Below are 6,452 nucleotides of genomic sequence, written 5' to 3'. Positions count from 1 at the left end.
CGCGCGTACATGCACGCACACGCACAACCACAAACACGATATCACAATCACCTCTTAAAAAATTACATTTTCATCACCTGCATGCATTTGAAATAATATTTCAATGATGCCTCACCTAATTATTCATGTGACTTAAGATTGGATAACATTTTGGAGAGAGGGAGAGAGACCCCAATGCAAGTCTTTTCATACGTGTGTGTGTGTGTGTGTGTGTGTGTGTGTGTGTGTGTGTGTGTGTGTGTGTGTGTGTGTGTGTGTGTGTGTGTGAGAGAGAGAGAGAGAGAGAGACAGGGGTGGGAGGACAGCGGGGTGATAGTCTGTAAGTGATGTGGTGGTGGATGTGCTCCTAGACGCCTCTCGGTGGCAGCGTTAATTACGCAGAAGCCCTGGAAGCTGACATGGTGGCGAAATTTGCGATGTGGGAGTGTAAGAGACGGTGTCGTGTGTGCGTGTGTGTGTGTGTGTGTGTGTGCGTGCGTGCGTTTAGCCTACATTATGCAAACCCTGGGGATGAGAGACGTGACTCTGACACTGGAGGTACCAAGGATAGCGACTTCTATGATTGCAACAGGGACAGGACAGCCGAGAGGGAATGGGTAGAGAGAGAGAGAGAGAGAGAGAGAGAGAGAGAGAGAGAGAGAGAGAGAGAGAGAGAGAGAGAGAGAGAGAGAGAGAGAGAGAGACGTATATAGAGAGGGGAGGATGGAGAGAGTGATGTATAAAAAGATGGAGAGAGGAGAGAGATATATATATGCAGAGACATGGGGGAGGGAGGGGGAGAGAGAGAGAACCACCATTGTGGGTTTCCTCTAAGTGTGTGTGTGTGTGTGTGTGTGTGTGTGTGTCGCTAAACAGCCTTGTCAACTCTAGAGAGCAAACTGTCTGTCCATAATCCATAGGCTATAGGCCTATGCCTTACGCGTGTGTGTCATTTGTTGAATGTAGGCTATGTGACGTTCTTCTGCCTCATGACGGATCCTTAGGCTCGTATAATAAACACTGCGTTGAGGAGCATCCTGCAGAGTTGCGCAAAAGCGCGACTCCTTGTCAAGCGGGGTTTGAGGCCAACCATTAACATAATATTTAATCAACAACGTTCCCTCTTTTTTTTATACAAATAACATGTCTTGTTATTAATAAAATGTGATCGATAAACCGACATATTCCACCTTTATAAGACTATTGAGGCAAGGATGAAACATCGCCGTTTCCCATTAACTTGACGCAACCGTATAGCCTATTATTAGCCTACTGATGAATGCCAAAAGCATATTTGGGAATTAAGAACAACAGAATAAACTCACCCGTTGGAACCATTATAGTCCATCGAATGATATACGTATCCTCTATATTCCTAGCAAGTGTGCTGGTCCGACGACGAGGAGGAGGAGGAGATCGCGAGAGACCCAGCGCGCAACATGAAGCCAGCCAACAATGCGCGGCTTCTTATTTTTACGCAGTTGGCCAGAAATCAGTAGCCTATAGCAGCCTTCTCCTCTCCAACAATCGCGGCGTCGGGGGGAGGGATCGGCGGAGTCCGACAGCAAGACCAGAGTTCAGTTTGTGGTATAGATTTGGCAACAGAGATCCGTATGTGTCTGTGTGTTTGTTCCCCGACGCGTCCTTTTCTGTCTCCGCGGCTGTTTTAACGGTGCACCGCTCTCTCTCTCTCCTCCTCGGTCAGCTGTCAGGAGGACCACATAGACCACGGACGTGCAGCCGTCTACTCAGCAGTCATTAATATCGGAACAAACCCCCCCACTCTCCAGAGGAGCAGCCAATGGTGGCAGAGAGAGGCAGGCGACGTGTACCCGACGTATCTGGTTGGCTGCGACGTGCCGTCAGTCATAGCCTACTATACACACACACACACACACACACACACACACACACACACACACAAAAATGCTTAATACATTAAGGCTACATGCAGAGGAAGCTGCAGACAAGGGAAAAAGGCAATGGATATTAGTGTTGATTTTGACAGCAAATTTAGATTTTAGTTTTAGTCATAGTCTCTTGAATAGTTTTCATTTCGTTTTAGTCACCTGGAATTTTGTTGTGTTATTCTAGTTTTAGTCGACTAAATATAAGATTTTAGTCAGTCGACTAAATTAAAAGATTTACTTGACTAAAATGTATTTTGGCGGGCCTTGATGACGACATAATGACTGATTTTACACTGAAAATAGCCGATCTACAAGCTCACACAACGTGCCGCGCTGTGACGTGTTGTGAGCTTGTATTTTCAGCATGCAACCAAATATAAAATGACTTTTCTTAGGCATATACTGGAACTATTGTCCACTAGTCCCTTCCTAACATTCTTGTCTAGTTTCTATTTTTTATTTTTGTTTTTATGATCAGCATTTAATTTGGATTTCTTTTCACAAATAGACAGAAAAAACAAACAGAATACGTATATGCGTGGACATTATATATGAACACAAAAACATAATATTAAACATAGACAAGATAAACAAATACAAAACATAAATAAATAAATAGTTTAAAACACGACCAAACACGCAGCATCATCAACCGTATCATATGTATACAGTAAACAATCAAAAGGGGCATTGCCTGACCATGGATCACATCAAGGGCCTCATGCAACATGGCCGAGGAACACGTTCCACTTCGAATTATCTAACTGACTTCTCCAAAGCAGCCACAATACCAAGCTGAGTGAACCTACTGTAGCATGTGTTGGAGGCAAATCCTCAGACTTCCAGTCCTTAACAATGATTTTCCTGCCCACCATTAATGCAGTAAAGATGAGAAATTATTATTCAAATGTTTTAGAATAGATACTTTTATATTCTGGTATAATCTAAAGCAGCAACAGCATCAAATAGTTACAAGAAAAAAACCACAAAATAGGTAAAAATGGGCTGATCTTTTACAGCCCAAAATGCTTCCATTGGCTTTCATTGCGTTGAATGATTGACAGCTGCCAAGACACGCCTGCTTGGTTTACTTGCCATTTGGGGCTAAAATCTCTCAGCCCCAGAGCCAATTCTCCTCTTGCACAATGTAGTAGACGGGACTTCCTGGTTCTGTATCCCCCGTCTCTTCACTTCCGGCCCATCCACAGTGCATTGATTTCGCTGCATTTCTACGGACAATATTATTATTTTCTCGTCACTGGTAAATTCTGTAAGTACGTTTAAAATTTACTTTTATTTGTATGGTTCATTAATATACCTTTCGTTTTTATCGGAATTGTTTTATCGTGTGTTTATTTCCAAAAATGTGTTCATTCGAAATGATGTGGATTGCTACTAGTTGGTAGGCGGTACTAGGCGAAATTTGTTTGTGCATACTGCATATACAGCATATCATCATGAGACATCATCACGTTTGTTAGACCTAGACTCGTTTGATAATGACAAAGAACACGTTAGCAACATTAGCATCATCATCATGACATTTAGCATCACAGATTAGCTCCGTCTGAAGCCAATCTCTCATATAGCCATTAATAAACGGTTTGCATAATTACAGTACATTCAAGCACAACTCAATACAACAACTGTTAACTGTGAATTCAATCAATTCATCATAATGATAAATTATGTTTGTGTTTGTGATGTTTTATAATGTTATGCCAAATATGTTCAGTATGTCTGCTTTTTCCACCACTGCCTGCATCTGATCACAGATAAATGTATTTATCTGTACAAACACTCTGTACTTTATTATTATTTTTTCATATTATAAGGCCTACATACTCTTATTATTGCATGACAAAAGGTGAAATTGGGCTATCTACATGCTCACAAGTCACAATGCAATGTGGTCTTGTAGATATTTTTTTTATTATTCAAATATTAATAACCCTGTTTCTATGTGTAGGGACCCACAACCAGGTAGCCTTCATGATCATCTGACAAATACAGGAGGACAGTGTTGGCAGGTATGTTTTTTTTATTCATTTGTATTATTGTATCATACCACATCTGTCTGATCGGTGCAGTTATCCACTGGTCTCGCTCTCCTCTCCCAAACACACATCTTAATGAATTCCTGCCGTGCTTCTATGTACTCATATGTGTATTGGTCAAGACACTGTACCTAAAGAATGCAGCATTTTTGTGTCTGTGTTTCTCACAAAAGACTGATTCTTTATAAAATCTAATTGTCTATATGCGCCTCGTTTTTTGCTCCAGGATGAAGAAAGGCACTGTAAAGTATATGAAGAGGGCGTGTGGTTCTGCAGAGTTTTGCTCAGTCCCTCTTTGCTCTACATCAGCTTCAGTCTGTTCGCTCAGTTTCCATGCCATCCCAGCTAATGCTGAACTGAGGGCAAGGTGGCTTGTCAACATCAAAAGGGATGACTTCAAAGGAGCCACTGCCATTCCTAGAAAAATAATAGATTTTCAAAATATTGCATTCATGTGTGAAAGGTTTGATTTACAAGTATGTATCCAACTTCCAGCATACAAATGGAACCAAATTGATCAGTACAGGTCCATCCTATAATTTTACATCTTGACTTAGATCTTCATACACTTGTATAGCAGGAGTATGCATGCAGACAGATAAACAAACAGAACACAGAAAGCTTCCATATATGATACAATAATAATGAATAAAAAAACATACCTGCCAACACTGTCCTCCTGTATTTGTCAGATGATCATGAAGGCTACCTGGTTGTGGGTCCCTACACACAGAAACAGGGTTATTAATATTTGAATAATAAAAAAAAGATCTACAAGACCACATTGCATTGTGACTTGTGAGCATGTAGATAGCCCAATTTCACTTTTTGTCATGCAATAATAAGAGTATGTAGGCCTTATAATATGAAAAAATAATAATAAAGTACAGTGTTTGTACAGATAAATACATTTATCTGTGATCAGATGCAGGCAGTGGTGGAAAAAGCACAAACATAATTTATCATTATGATGAATTGATTGAATTCACAGTTAACAGTTGTTGTATTGAGTTGTGCTTGAATGTACTGTAATTATGCAAACCATTTATTAATGGCTATATGAGAGATTGGCTTCAGACGGAGCTAATCTGTGATGCTAATGTCATGATGATGATGCTAATGTTGCTAACGTGTTCTTTGTCATTATCAAACGAGTCTAGGTCTAACAAACGTGATGATGTCTCATGATGATATGCTGTATATGCAGTATGCACAAACAAATTAAACCATCAGGGTGCTTCCCCAAACGGGTCCTTGCTCTAACAGTAAACGTTTATTTTGATGTATATTTATTTATACATTAAATAAAGCCCCAAAAGCTTAAAAGACACCACTGATAAAAACACTTAACAAACGTTAGCTTATTAAACAGATTGTAGCATAATAAAAGGTTTACCTTAGAATCTACAGTAGCAGTGTGCACAGCAATTCGCCTAGTACCGCCTACCGCCTAGTAGCAATCCACATCATTTCGAATGAACACATTTTTGGAAATAAACACACGATAAAACAATTCCGATAAAAACGAAAGGTATATTAATGAACCATACAAATAAAAGTAAATTTTAAACGTACTTACAGAATTTACCAGTGACGAGAAAATAATAATATTGTCCGTAGAAATGCAGCGAAATCAATGCACTGTGGATGGGCCGGAAGTGAAGAGACGGGGGATACAGAACCAGGAAGTCCCGTCTACTACATTGTGCAAGAGGAGAATAGAGGGCTGTGCTCAGCTGTGCTAATGCCCGCCTCAGACCGTGAGGTCATTGGCTATTGGCCAATGCAATCACAGCACCTGCTCGTGTGTGGTTGTTTATGATGTTAAAAAATGGCGGGTGGACCGTGGAAGTATTTTAAATTAAATAAGTTTATTATTTACTTGTCCCGTGTCCGTGGAGGGGACAATTAAGTTATAAGAGCATATCGTCCATTTTGGATATAACAAAAGGAAAGGAGACAAAATACGTTTTGTGAGTTTGACATTCTTGCTTGGGGCAGACAGCAGCATGACCGCACACCGGAGTGACCGGACCCACAGAAAGGTATTGTGGTCTGCTTCATTCATCTCACAAAGTTAAGAAACATAGGTTTAATCACATTGAAAGTGTCTCGAGCTTTCAGGGAAGAGAGAGAGAGAGAGCGAGAGAGAGAGAGGCTGTGTTTGTGTGCGTGTGTTAGTGTTGTTTCGGTGCCGTGTGCCTGCATGTGTGTGTGCCTTTATTCTGCCTTGCAAGTTGCTTGCATCTTTATTCCATTTTGGTCGGTGCCGTTTGCCCCAGTTGCGCGCGCGTGTGTGAGTGTGTCTTTGATTCGTCTCGGCGTGTGTGTGTGTGCGTGCGTAGGCCTACTGTCATTATTAATGACATTAGGCCTACGTGTTTGTTGTGGGCACGCACTTATGTTGTTGTGGAGCACTTGTGGAGCCCAAAGTATAGGCCTGTAGTAGTGCCATCCCTTAGCCGCAATTTGCAACTCTAGATTTTTTTACAATGGGCTGAATCCA

The 6,452-nt window shown here is 41.0% G+C and overlaps 1 long non-coding RNA gene across 1 annotated transcript; it reads left to right on the top strand.

Annotated features, from left to right (window-relative positions):
- Positions 1 to 3,058: 3,058 nt before the first annotated feature.
- Positions 3,059 to 4,606, top strand: LOC308310953. Its single transcript, XR_013963574.1, has 3 exons — positions 3,059 to 3,159; positions 3,859 to 3,919; positions 4,173 to 4,606. It is a non-coding gene; the product is annotated as an uncharacterized lncRNA (long non-coding RNA).
- Positions 4,607 to 6,452: the final 1,846 nt, after the last annotated feature.

This window comes from Protomyctophum bolini, assembly GCF_963924005.1.
Source record: "Protomyctophum bolini genome assembly, chromosome: 23".
Taxonomy (NCBI): domain Eukaryota; kingdom Metazoa; phylum Chordata; class Actinopteri; order Myctophiformes; family Myctophidae; genus Protomyctophum; species Protomyctophum bolini.
This window is presented reverse-complemented; position numbering and strand designations above follow the sequence as displayed.